Source organism: Athene cunicularia (genome assembly GCF_003259725.1).
Source record: "Athene cunicularia isolate RWA chromosome 8 unlocalized genomic scaffold, athCun1 chr8_part1, whole genome shotgun sequence".
Classification (NCBI taxonomy): Eukaryota; Metazoa; Chordata; class Aves; order Strigiformes; family Strigidae; genus Athene; species Athene cunicularia.
Window position 1 is genome coordinate 31728462 of NW_020799109.1, and position 14366 is coordinate 31742827.

Below are 14366 nucleotides of genomic sequence, written 5' to 3' on the forward strand. Positions count from 1 at the left end.
GGGGGGGGGGGGGAAGCTTTCAGGAAGTACAAGAACCACATAGAGAATAATAATTCAGAAAATCTCTCTTTATTTTGTGCCTTTACACATTTTGTACAATGTTAGCTACACTGTTAAAAACAGAATAATTAGGAACATGGAGAAAAATCTTCATATGAGGGATGGTTGGGAGGAGGAAAGAGGAGGCAACGGAAGGGGGTTGTTTTGACAGATGAAAGGATTCAATTATTATTGTTTTAAGTGTAAGAAATTAAGGATATGCAGTTAAGCTGAAAAGTAGTGCAAGTGTGGCTGAAGGAACTAATCTTTCATTTGCTTCACATAGATTGCAGCAGAGGTTGCTATGTAATTTGAGACAACACAGAACAGAGTACTTGTGTCGGATGGGTAATGCTGTGGTAAGGTGAGTCTTGAGTTCAGCATTACAAAAGCTGGAGGGTTTACTGGCAATTATTCTTTCCAACCTTGAAGTCACTAAAATAGCCGCGAGTGAAATGTTGTTCTTGTAGAGATCCTTCTTGCTACTGATACCTTGCAAAAAGACTTGCAAAACCATTTTTTTTAAATCCTTCACATAAAGCATTATTTTGCAATTGCACAAGTCTTTGAGAGTTTGTGGGGTGCATTTTATGTTAATCTGAGATTTCTGTAGTAGGACTGTGCTTCAGCTACAAGACAACTGAAGAAACAAAGCATGTGGAGTAGCTGAAGTAACTGAAGTGTGCTAGTCTGGGAGAATTTAGATCTTGCAGGTGGTTCCTGATTTTGTTTTGTTTTAACAATGCAAGTCTGTTTTGTCTCATCCCTCTACTATGCCAGTTTAATAGGTGTTTTTAAAGTGATCTAACTACTGTTTAAAAGGCGGCTGTTAATCTTAACATAAAATCTGGACACTCCAAATGTCATTATTTTAAAGGATGCTTCTGTATTTATGGAACCATGTCAGAATAGGTTTTGAAGACTGAGGTATAGTTTTTTTAAACCTGTTGTTCATAATCAAATTCTGGCTGATCAGCTGATGGAGGAGTAGTGCTTGTAGCCTGGTTCAAAAGGTCTTCTTAGAGCTTCCTCCTGAAATAATTTCTACCAATTACTGCAGTTCAAATGGTGAGCAAGTTGGAAGGCTTTTCAATTACAACTTTTAACTTATCTACTGTTTTGAAAGCAGGGATCTTGTCTCTATTATGCACTGAAGGTCTTCAGGGACCTGCAGCTAATTATTTTTGATAAATTGTGGCAGACATTGGTCTCCAGCTCAAGGATCAGGGAAGCTATTGCAGAATGAATTGAAATTCATGCTGAGGGGGATGGTTTCAGTTACCTACTTTATTAATAAACCAACTTCTGTGAAATGGTCCCAGTGTTCAGTAGCATTTAACTTTCTCCATGTTTTGTTTTTAGAGTAAACATTATTCATACTGACTTAGCACTCTTCACTTTTTGTAGCAGTTCTTGAATGAGTAACTCTGCCATGTTTTACTACAGTGGCTGTGTAATATAAATGTCCTTCAAAAGTGAGCAAAATAAAACTGTTGACTTCTCTTGTAAGTCACATTCTTTCAGCTTGTTTTCTCCCCCCTTCCTTTTGTTAAATGGAAGTCCTTCAGGAACTATTTGATGTTAGGAACTGTACAAACAAATGAAAGTGTTAAGACTGCCTTATCCAGTGTTTGTATCTGATGAATCTAGTACTCACAGTACAGCAAGACTAAAGTGGTTCTAAAGTGGTTTGTGCCCTTTTTCTTATTTTTTTTTTTGTTTTAGTTCTGTTCCAAGATGCAAGAACCAAATGAGAAACCTTGAAATTAATGGCCACTAAATTTGAAAGACATAGTAGAAAGTGAGTTTGATCAGCTTACCTGGCATTCTGAAATTTTGACATGCTGCATAAACATTATTTTATGACCATTAATAATTCTGGCAGTTATGCAGGCCTAATGATAATTTGGTTTCATGTTTCTGAGTGTAAACTGTTCTCTGGGAGGCTCAGTAGATAATTTTCGTCTGTGTTTACAAGTGAATGTTGAGCTAATGAAATCTTGAAAAATCTGCTCAGGCGTTCAGTGAAACAGTCATCTATTCGTGATGCTTCACAGTGTAAAATTCCTGTTTAATTTTACAAAAATCAAGCCTTCTGCTCCGAATGGTGTGTGTGGGGGGTATAAAACAGCCAAGTGCTGCCCTGCTTCAGATAGGAGGTATGGAAGAAAGGCTGCAAATGTATGCATACTGTGAAGCAAGTCTCAGTCTCTGCCCTCTATTAATGAAAAATCTTCTCAGTAATTAATGTGTGACATGTTTTTTAGCTTTGTTAGGTATTTCTTGAGCTCTTCTAGAGCAATTAAGTCTGTTTTACGTAGTGTTTGGGCAGTTGTTTTTAGACATGTCTGAGAAGCTCAGGTGTTTACATTTAAGGTACCAAATTGCTGTTTACCACAGGGTAATTTGTCAGAACCAATTAATCACACTCAAAAGATCTTGATAAATAGTTGTTTATTATAATACTGAAATTGTCATTGGTCACTTGCGTGGCTACTATTTATTGTGTGGGTAGAGGTTAAAATTCAAACGTTTGTGAAAGCTGGAAAATTAGTAGCTCTTAGCAGCTCCAGGTCAGTAAATCTTAGTCTTACTTGCTTTGTAAAGAAAACATGGATTTGGTTTCAAAACCAGGTCAGAACAGGGCAAAGTCTCACAAATTACTAAAGCAATTACAAAGAAGATACCACTCTCATGTATCTTTCCAGACTTAAAATTATTCTGTAAGGTGTCTATTTCTTTGCTTGCTAAAATGCTCAGTTTTCTTGTGGATTGTTTTTTTCCTCTCCTGTTCTTTAATGATCTTTCATTCTCTGGTATTAGCTACTTTCTAAGTGATTTTTTTTTTTAATTAAATTTTGTTCTGATACAAGGTGGTATTCAATTCAACTAGCTAATGAAGGTATCAGGGATGCCACATTGCCTATTAATCCCACGGTTTTGACAATTCAGACTTGCAGGATGGGCTGTTTGGATAATGGAGCTACCGTGGGACTCTTTGTTCCTGGACTTTACTGGGGCCTATTAAAATGTCACTGCTTCCTCTGGGACTGGTGAGAAGTTAGGGAACATTGTTCATGGCACGCTCTCTCGTGACTACTTTGGCTGTTGCTGTACTTTTGAAAAGAGAGAGATAAAAATAAGTTGGGCTAAACTAGCTTGATGGGATGGACTGGGTAAGTTAAACCAGAGGCTATGACTTGGGCTGTCCTTCCTGTTCATGAGTCATTCTTCTGTTTAACTGCGTGAAAAGGCCTTCTGTAGAATTAATTAAGAGAGGTCTTAGTAGTGCTGCAGAAAACTTCAGTTAAAATGGCAGATTTTAATTTTAGTCTTCCTTGTTTAACCAGACCTTAATGATGGAAGCCTGGACACTGTAACTTCTTTGTAGGCGATTCATACAAGAAGTGGAAAGAAAATGTTATTTGTTAAAGTGAGAATTGGTTAAACTTTGGTTGGTTGGAGTAGTCTAGGTTATTTAAATGTGACCGTTTTGTTGCCAGCTGTTGTTGGATTCTACAGAAAAGGTGTGACCTGTCAGAGTTGTCTTCTGGACTTGCTAATGCTTGAGTGCATTGTTAGTCTCTTGTGTTTGTATTGTGTATTAAATCATGTTGTGACTGCTCTCTGAAGACACTGCTGCTTTGATACCTTTTATGTTACTTATCTACTGTGTTGTACTTTATACAGAGCCTTTTCCTGACTTGAAAACAGTTTACTTCATGATTCTCTCTGATTCTCTCTTCTGAATCATCAATTCCATTTGTCATGTTTTAGGATGTATTTATGTTACGAATCTTCAGGGAGATGAATAATTTGTATTGCGCTGCTGATTTTGATTTAGTGCACAGAAAAGGTGCTCAAAGTAAAGGTTGACTGTTTTTGGAAACCCTCTAAATAATCTCATCTCAGCTTTTTTGTAAGAGGCTACCTATTGATAACAGTAGGCAACTGGAGGAATTGGGAATAATCTTGTTCTGACTTGTGTCAAAAAGCATTGGGAAATGTAGCTTTCAGTTTTCCCTTCAGTGATGCTGCGTAGTATTTTATTGGTGACTCTTTATGTAGTCATAAACGTTCTATTGGAGTGCAAGGTGGTTTGTATTTTTATTATTGAAATAATAAAGTGAAAGGCTGTGGGCAAAGCTCTCCTCAATACTCCACCAGAAAGCAGAAAGGCACAGTCCAGTTTGGCGCTTTCTAGGCTAAGGACCTCTATTGTGATAGGTCACCTTGGATGGCCTGCTTGGATTTTGAGAGTAGCATTTCTCTTTCAGTCTTCTATTTTGAGGGCTGCTGGTAGAGAAGGGCAGATTTCTTATTAGAGCAAGAGAGATCTGGTAGCGAAGAATTGACAGCTTTGTGGCTGCAAAGCAAAATAAATTCTATAGGTTATACTTGTACTGAATTTATCATTTTTCTCTTAATTGTTACCAGAGTTAAGAAGACATCACCAAGCACTGTAATTTTTGCAGAATACATTCAGGATGGGGGGGTGGGAAATACTTGGCAAAATTTTCATCTCTCCTTAGTGTGTGATGTTCTGTCTCCTTTCTCTAGTGTTTGAGAAAAGGAAAGAATAGGACTAATAAAATGACATGAAAACTGGCAAGTTGCTTTCAGGCTTTTTTTTTTTAGCATTTATTCCTATACCAGGGTGTATTGAAAATTAATCAGTTGGGTTATTCTACATTAAGTGTCAAAGTCTCTGTTCATAGAAAAACAGGGCTGAAATATTTAATTTCTAAATCAAAGGATTTAAGTGGCTTCAACAAGCAGAGATCTGTAGTTAGCTTTTCTGGTCACTACTTTCTCAGTGGAACTTCTCAGTCAAATGTTTCTAACAAAATAGCACAGAAGGACTGGGTGGGGATGTCTCTGGGTGTGTTTCTGAGAAGGAATTATATGATCGTAGCCATTTTTATGTGGGTTTTCAGCTTTGCTAGACCAGTTTAGGATAGAACAACTTGAGCTCTGTCAAGCTGAAGCTTGGTCATTATATAGATGATTTCAAGACATACCAGGAAGAAAGGCGTCCATGGAAATGCTTGGTATCAGTAGGATAAATGATACATCGGTATTTGACGATGTAATGGTGTGGTTATCACATTAGGCACTGCACGATGGCAATGGGGTGTGGTGTCAGTATTACTCAATAGGTATTAGAACGATCCTAGGTGTATTTTATGCAGAAACTGAAGGGGAAAAAAGCTAAACTGTTGCACTGTGTCTTCATGTAATATGTGAATTCGCCTGATAAATAAAATTGTTAGTTATCCTTCCCCAGGATAGGGGGGTGGGGGGAAAGCCTTAGACAGTTTGATTTGCCAGTTCGTGTGACAGTAATTGGGAGCCTTCAGGAAGGGGAAGTAAGTGACAGAAATCTTATTCAAGTACATCTGAAAAGTTCTGAAATTACCTTAATGAATTAGTATAGCTTTTGAGAAGCAGGAATAAGAGTCAATCATTGTGATGTGACAAGCTGGTATGTGAGCTATCATTACAGAATGAAAATTGACAGTAAGCCTGTGAAAATCCAGTGACTGCAGTATGCTAATAAATAATTTAAATGCTTTGTTCCTGTTAGGTTTTGTACATTAAAGAAAATAATTCCCTGTGCAGTTATGAGGGCTTCAGTAGTGCTTTTAGAGGTGGCTTTGGATTATAGATTTTGAGAATTTTCTTTCTTGAGTTGTTTGTCATTCAGTTTTAGCTTACTGTCATTGCTTTTATTCTCAAAACAGTGAGTGCCTCAATACAGGAATGTGTGAAGGGATGTTGGCTGAGTGGGTGATAAGATGGTTTCAGTGCCCCATTTTCTCTTTCTATGCCTTATCAGATACTTAGATACCTGTTGTTTAATCGGGGGCTTATACAATACAATACAGGGGGAATATAAGTGATTGAGTCCTGCAAATACTGCCTGTACAAAGCTTACTTGTCACTTACCCCGGCTTGGTCTGTATCAATAGAAGTACGATTGGCAGCTAAGTGCATCTGTTATATTTTAAGACTAAAAGAAGAAGATTTAAACAATAGAAAGAAGTAGCTTTCTGTGTAGTTCATGTCTGCAGTAACTGTAAAACGTTTTCAGATTTGCTCTCAAGGTACGGGAACAAGTAATACTGCAGTCCGGGTGTGTGAAGGCTCAGACACTTGTAGTCTCATAGCAGTCTGTGATGGTGTGTCTAGGAAGAGCTCTTAGTGGGCTGTGACCACTTCAACAAGGAGATTGTTAATGGCAGTTGAAACACCCAAGGAGGGAACAAAGATGCTGGACTGGGAAGCTACTGTTCTCTTTTTGAGTATCTTCCAGTCCTTAGTTTTCTATGAGTGTGAGGTCATATCTTCTGTGAATAAAGTTCATTAACAGAAGTTTACCGTTTGCTTTTGAAAAGGTTCAGCATGCTACGGAGAACTATGTACTTTTTACAAATAGAACTCTAGCAATAGTCTGTGAGATTGTCTCCTACGAATTATTTTTTTTTACATCATTCCAGTTGCTGATGCTGCTATTATACAGTTGTGATATGTTTTCAGAGATGCATACATCTTTTAAGATTTAGCATTATAAACTGGGAATGAGAAAATTGCTCTTCATAGACTGCTCCATTAGAACAAGTTTCAAGCAAAGTAAGCAGTAATTAAGAGAACTTTATTAGAAAAGACAGAATTACATGTCTGGGGTAGAACTGTTTTTACAAGGCTGGAGCAACAAAATTCATCAAATTGGCAGTGGATTTTTGATCGGTAGCTTCCTGGGATTATTATATTTTGCCCTCTTACTTGGATGATTTTCAAGTTACATAACTTTAAACTTTTATAACTAGTGTTATAATTCAAAACCTTTTAAGAGGTGTAAATACTCTTATCCTGCCTGTATTCAGGCTCCTGCCAAAAGTAAATATACCTCTTCTCCATTACTAATAGGAGAATTGGTGGGATGTTGGAGGTTTGGATTTTTTCTCTTATACACGACTGTCTTGCATTGTTTGCTATATTAAAAAAAAATGGGAAAAAAGCAGCTTTCATTTTTGTGGTTAAACTCAGATGTTTGTTATTGGTTAAGAGTGGGTGTTTAATGGAAACCCTGAGACTTAAGCCTTTTGTTTCCACTCTCTAAAACCATGAGTACTGTTTTTAATGATCTTGTAGAGCTGTAATGAAAAGATGCTATTTTTATAAATCTGGAAGGTGAGACTAAGAGCAAAGCAGCAAAATATTTCAGGTTGGGGTTTTTTTCCCCTTATAATTGAAGGTTACATGAAAGTCTCATTCAAAAGGAGTACCTTGCCCCAGGCTATTTCTGGCCTCTGGAACTGCTCTTTTTAGCAGTGCTACAAATTGAATCACCGAGTGCCAGTAGCGTTTAAAGCAAATGAGGTTCAATTACATTCTGAGTCAGAAGTACCTGAATTAACCTGTTTTTCAGCAACAGTTGTGTGACCTCTCCTACTGATATTTAAAGCCTTTAAGCCCTGTGTGAGTGGTAATTTAACACGGCTTAAGTGATGAGCAGGTTTGTCCGTGCTGAACAGTGTTTGGATTTTTACGACAAAAACTATGCTCAGAGGTGTGGAGAAAATTTTGAATAGTATGTTGACCTTTTATTTTTTTAAATGAAACTGTTACAACAGAGCTGAAACTCTCCAGGCTCGGTGCTGTTTGCAACAAGTTGCTGCTTTTAACCTTGGGTGACTCCAGAGCTTTAGTATAGTCTAGATTACTTTATTAAAACACAATTGCAGCCTGTGTCATGGAAACAAGCAGAGTAGTCATCTGTGAAACTTATTTTCTTTATCTTAATATTCCTGCTATTATTACCAGTGAAGCCACTCTAGAGCTCGCCAAAGGAGCCTATCTGGCTTACTTTTGTCCCTGTAGGCTGTTTTTGTATCAACTGTTGTAGCTTTTTCATGATTGCTTCTTCGTTTGTAACTCTTGGTTCTAGGAGCAGAAGGAAGACTTGGAGTTACTGACTGCTACAGCATTTTTTCATCATCTTTAGATAGCACTTTGCTCGGTGCTGTAACCACGATGAGCTGAAAAGATGGTTTTGACTGTATTTGTGTGACTTTCACTGTCAATAAACATTGTTAAATCTAGCTGTGAAGCATTGTTTTTCAAACATAGGTAATTTTGGGGTGGATTTAGGATAAAGGAACAATTCCACAATTTGTTATCACTTGAGTTCCTTATTCTGTTTTACCTACTTTTGGTTCTAAACTGTTAGTCTCATCATGCTTATTGTTAAGATTGCTTAATAGCATTTAAAGGTTAAAATTTAGTCAATACTTTAGAGATGGCTTCTGTTAATGAAGACCTGTAAAAATCTGTGCTGCTCAGGTTGTTCCCAAATAAACTGTTCATGAAACTGCACCTAAAAACTTGTCAAATCTGTGATAATGCTAAAAGGGTCTGTCTTGAAGTTTTCCTCTTCTGCGCTTCGCCCACTCTTCCCTTATGTTTCCAGGACTGTTGACCATTTAACAGGGCTTGAGCAGCTTTTGGAGCCTGTTAGAAGCTAATTTGGGAAGGAAAGGGATTGGTTTTTCACAGGCTTAAATCCCTGGTGTAGACGACGTGTCAGATCTAGAGCTGTCATGAGAGTACTTTCTGAGAAGCAGTTCTGACTTGCAATGCATGCAACTGCACTGAAAATGCCACACAAGTAAAGTTTCATTATCTGTCTTCATTGGTGGTAGAATGAAAACATAAGTCTCGATGTTTCTGTCCTCTCAAGTATAATTTGGTTAACCCACAAACGGTTATTACCTGCTGCCATAGTAGAGATGAGGTTCTGTTGCTGTGGTATTAAATCTCATCTGGAGAATCATGCTTGTAAGTAGTGGCTGTGATCCTTGGTTACAGATTGGGTGTTTTCACTAATCTTCACAATTCTCTTTTTAGCTCTAGGCAGGATGAGTGCAGCTAGACTGAAGCTGTGATCTGAGAGAAATGGAGAAAACCTAGATTATCTTCCATTAGCAACTCCTCAGTCTGCCTACCTCCACTTTTTGGAAGTGATTATTATGACTGCTGTGTTGTGGTAATCAGGACAGTGTTTTGACAACTGTTTTCAAATGTGCATCTTTTCTCTGAAGTTGATGGTGCCATACAGTTTCTTACTAAGTCAGAAAGTCACATGGTTGATGCAACAGGTGCCTGAAATAGAGGAGCTTAATTCTCAAAGCTGATACAGTTTAATGATTCTGCCTCAAAATGTTTGAGAGAAGGGTGTAACAGGGTATAGAATTACAGTAAGACTCTGGATGAAAAATTTCTGTCATTGTGAACTTCTGCTGTGATGAAACGTATGTGCTCCACTGCCTTTTGAAATAACACCACGGTAGTCTAGAGATTGTTTTGTGTACAGTATATGAGAGATCACTTCTTGTGATTATAGTATGTTTAAAATGAACTCATGAATTAAAAAACAAGCAGATGAGCAACTATATCGGTTGTTTTGTTTAAAAATTCATTAGGTTTCACTGCTTTTGGATGACTTCATCCTTTTATTAAAAGATCTTTCAGATGGTTGAGTGCAGTCTTCCAAAATAAATTGCTTTGAAGGTAAATAGAATAACTGAAGCTTTATTAGAGACTACTGTTATGTAAACAGTTATTAACATGAAGCTGTTTGACATACACTTTTAAAACAGTGGCAGCATCTACTAAGTGACAAGAAAAACCACCTCCAAATCAAAGAAATTAAAGGGAGGGATGAAACTAAAGAGGAAGTTCTGAGACCAAGTTTTCAAATGGACACTTAAGATACTTGTTTCCTGAATACCTATGAAGTTCTGTGTAAAATGGGACTTTACATTTACATTTTATTTTCAATGACTCATTGAAATAGTAGAAACCTCTTCTTTCCTATGCTTGGCAGCAGCAGATGTATTCACTTAATACTGCTCTTCCAGTATATTTCAGGATTTCCTTACTTTTGCACCTGGAGTTTTGGACATATGAGGTTTGGGGTTTTTTTATAAAGTAATAGGTAGTTTGAAAACAAGAACATTTTGGGGAGAGTGAATAGTGTAATGCTAACTCTTGAACATAAGGGGAAGGAGGTGGGGAGGAACTTCAAACAACTACTTGATTCTAGCTTTGTAAGTCCATGAAAGTAATATTTTCATAGTACACCACAAAAAAGCATGCATGCACAAAGTACCCCAAAAGATACAGCTTTGGCCATTTCTGGATTTCCCCACCCCCGATAGAGTGTTTCTTTTACAGTAGTTTGCTGAGAGGGGTGGAAATGATTGAAGGTTGTATTGTAGATGGGAGGGTGTCCAAAAAGCTCCCTGGGTTTTGACCAGTGTCTCCAGACAGACTTTAATTCTCCCTTTCTCTGTCTCTTTGTTTCACATTGCAGTGATAGTGTTAGTGTAGCTGTAGTGTCACTGACATCAAAGCAGAATTAGAGGTGCTGAATCGAATTGGGAGGGAAGCTCTTGCTGGAGAGTGGGTGGCAAGCAACACTCTAATTTTTTTGTTAGGTTGGGGTTTTTTTGTTTTCTCTTTCATTGAATTGTGCTGGGTCTTAACTAAATGATTCATATCTACTTACCTCAGTCTAAAAAATAAAGGCATTGCAGTGGCAACAGGATCTTCTGCCTTTCCTAAAGTTACTTTGCTTCTACCAAATGCCTATAGTATTAGTCAAGTAACTGTAGATTATTCCCACGTCAAAAAGAATTATACTGGCCTTATGCGTTAGTTATTTTGATCTCTGATATGGTTTCTCATTAGCAGATACCAGTCTTATTACTGCCATGATACTTTTGATACTTCAGATCACCAAAAGGTGTTTAAAAAAAAAAAAAAAGTTTTGTTTCAGCAAGTTAGGATTCAAAAGTGCCTGTTCTTTCACCTGCACCTCTGCAGCGGAAGCATTTGCAATCTCCAGAATGCTACACACTTCCCATTGCTTTCTCTTCTTGAAGCTTGCTATTTAGATGAGCTGTTTGTGTGGCTGATTTGTTGCCCCCTTTCAGTTAAAATGATGTATTGGTTGTGTAATTGCTGTCCACCTACATTTCTGCCTACCTGTGCTAAGACCTCCATTTAAAGCTGCAAGCTTCAACCAGGAAACAACTTGGCAAACAGTTCAGCTGGAAAATCTTAGAAAAGAATAAGTAAGGAAGAGTAGACATTTCTCTGCCTGACACTAAGAGGTAATGTGTGTCTGTACCCTTGAACCAGAAGACTTTTACAAGCTTGTTGTGTTTATCATTACGATGGCTCCTTTCACAGGTGATCTGATGTCAAGCACTAGCAAGTCTGGAAGTTGTGTGTGTGTGCTTTTTTAAAACCAAACAAAAAACTTTTTTTTGCAATATAGGCTCTTGTGTAAGCTCTGAAACTGTCATAGGGAGATTAATCCTCCTGGACATGCAAACTTGAACCTTTTTTTTCTGGTGGTCTGGTATGGGTAAGGAAATCTCTTTAACTTTTCCAGTTCCTTGGCAAAGGCCTCAGACTCAGTAACGTTAGAATGTAATTCTTCAGGGGCATATTAATTGCTTGATCATTAGCTCTAGTTGTCAGATTTGTAGTTGTTGCAGTTCTTGTGGCTATTTGGGTGTTCAAACATATATCTGCTTCTGAGAAAAGCAAATGATTTGCTTGCCTCCTTGAGAGCAGGGTTGATAGCTCCTGATTATTTGACCAGTTGAATCAAAGTCTCTTTTCTGAAAACTGTTGTGGATATTTAAGTGCCTTCTGCCTTTCTTCTTTTCATCTATTTGGTTCTTCCTTGATTTTTAATCCCAGTTTAATCATTACTGTTACAGTCATTTGCATTGACAAATGCAAGAACTCTTAATTTGAAAGGAACTTATTCTAGACATACTTGTCTGCTATTAACTCCCTAGACTTAATCATCAGTGGGCTTGGGAGTCCTTATGATTGGTAGAAAAATTTTCCTAGGTAGTAGATCATAAAACCATTTACTTTTGAGAGTTGATCACTTCCCCTGTCTTCTAAATAAGCTGTAAGGGTTATATAATATCAACTAGAAATTATGAAGTTAGTCATGTATATCTCACCAAGAATTTACTGTTTGAGCCATGTGCAGGTTGTATGTTTTGGAGGGTATGAGCAGGGAGGTTTAAGCTTCCTCTACGTGTGTTATTTTCTAACATTTATGATCGTAATGGTACAAGACTCATAATTGAATGTTGAGCAAGAATAAGAGGTCAATAAAATGATATATTAGGTTTCATTCCTTTTTTTTTTTTTCCCTGTGAAACAGTGGATAAATAACTTTATTCAACAGTTTTCCATTCTGTGGTAAGACATTAGCTCTTGCCTCATAGGCTGTTATGAATTACTTTTAGATAACTCTGTTGGAGAGGTACTGTGGTAGAGTTGTGATGTTGGGGTGTTTGTTTCCCTTGTGTTGTTACATGCCAGGAAACTTCAAATGAGGGATAACATCTTGTCCTTAACTGGCCCCATTTTCCTAAGGTACTTTACAGACTACCAAATAAGAGACTTATGCATGAAAATAGATAAAGTTGTTCCTTTGTTTTCACAGTCAAAAATTACCAAGGATAAAAGAAAGTAAATCTTTAGTCTGATTTAACTGAGCTTCAGTGAGTTTGGGACAGAATTTTGATGGTGTTTGTGACTTTTTTTTTTCTTCTCTCTCTCTTTAAGTCTTTTTTTCTTTTTATACGGCCGCTGAAGCCCATTGCTGTTTATGTGGCTTTGAAAGCAGGGTGGGAACATGAGTTACACACAAACTTCCAGGATTTGCTGTTGGGTGGGAATTTATTTTGTTACAGAGCTCTGTCTTCTGGGCAAGTGTTCAGTGGTGCTGGGTAGTGTGCATGGGAGCAGGCATGCGTGTGTCGCAGAGGAGGAATGAGGAAGTGAAGCACTTGCCGTCAGTTGATATTGTGCCGCGAAGTTTCAGAGAGCAAACCAGGGTGGGGGGAGAGGGGGCGGGAATCTCAATCTGTTGGAAATACTATTCTAGGTTTATTGTCTGTGTTGTTCATGGAGCTCCTTGGGCAGAGGTAAGAAGTTTTTTCTTGTACCTACTCATCTCTGATCAGACGTGGGCTTTCTCTCTCTTTAATTTTTCCAGAGGTTATTCTGTTTAACTGGATATGGAAAACACAGATAGTATGATTTATCCTTTTCTGTGAACTGTGAAGTTGGCAGTATGGGCTCTTTGTGTGTGTGGCTTCAGCATGCCTTTAGAGAACCAAGTCTCTATAAAACAACCCATTACTTTTGGCTGGTCACAGTTTCCCGTGGGTTGTTAGGTCGATTTTTCCCTAAAATTAAGTTCAGGAATTCTTAAAATATAAGTCCTGCACTTGTCCTCAGGGAAGGGAGGAAAGATACTGAAGTATTCTCAGAAATGCTGTTTATTACACAGAGCGCACTGGAGTAGAAAACTTAATTAAGTAGGTCCTGGGAGTCACAGGTGAAAATCAGTGATGCCTATTTGGCACTAGACAGGTATGGAGGGGTCTAGCTGTTGGGTAGGATTGCCCTGTGCGTATCTGGTAATTCTTATTAGTTAGGAGTTGGTTTACTATTATCTGTTAATGCCATTTAGGTGGTTGATTTATTTTTCATCTCAAGTGTCAGAGAGGTTTTGAAGTAGGTAATGTATCACAGAAAAAGTCTCCCAGGAGAGAAAACTTCAGCTTTGGCTATGTTACTTTATCTCATGTGTATGTTACTACCAAGGAGTAAGAGTCTTAAAAAGAATTAATGAAATAGTATTTTCTTTACTAGATTAAATTATAGATTATCCAAGAGCTGTATTTCCATGAACAGATCGATTGGCAAGCCCGAGTTTATTTTGGCAGTGAGGAGCTGCTATAGTGTTAAGCTTAGCAGTAAATAGGCTTACTTCTGTGTTCACTGCTAACTGCTACAGGAAGTTCTGCTTGGGTTATTTCTAAGTAAGACTCAGCAAAAATGAAGCAGCTTCAGGACTAAAATAAAAGCAGACAATAAAAATTATGATCTTCAGATGTCAAGAAGATGATGACATTGCTTGTGTAAGAAGAGTTTAGTGAAACGCCATAGGGAGATATGTAGAAACACAAGAGCAGGCAATGCTCTTGAGAGCTGTATGTACTGAAAGGACGGAAACTGAGCAGAGGGTGCCCTGTAGGTGTGCTGAGTCATCTGCCTTAGAATGTAACATGACTTACCGCGGACTGCTGCTGGGAAAGATCAGGGCTAGCTTGTGCATGATCAAGTGGCACATGATATGTCTGTGCTAGTACACCTTAGGTCCAAATAACACGTTTGTGAGAGAAGCCAGTATACACTTGGTCCCTGTACCAAAGGAC

General features: G+C 37.9%; 1 protein-coding gene across 8 annotated transcripts in view; it reads left to right on the forward strand.

Annotated features, from left to right (window-relative positions):
* The window catches only part of RC3H1 (ring finger and CCCH-type domains 1), a 63094-nt gene that overhangs the window by 3931 nt on the left and 44797 nt on the right, over positions 1-14366 (forward strand). Inside the window, exon 1 of one of the 8 annotated variants that reach the window (XM_026853727.1) lies at positions 13048-13067. The exons of the other annotated variants lie outside the window; for them this stretch is intronic. The gene's annotated coding sequence lies outside the window, so the exon portion shown is untranslated. Of the gene's footprint in view, positions 1-13047; positions 13068-14366 lie in introns of those variants that run through there. 8 annotated transcript variants of the gene reach the window in all.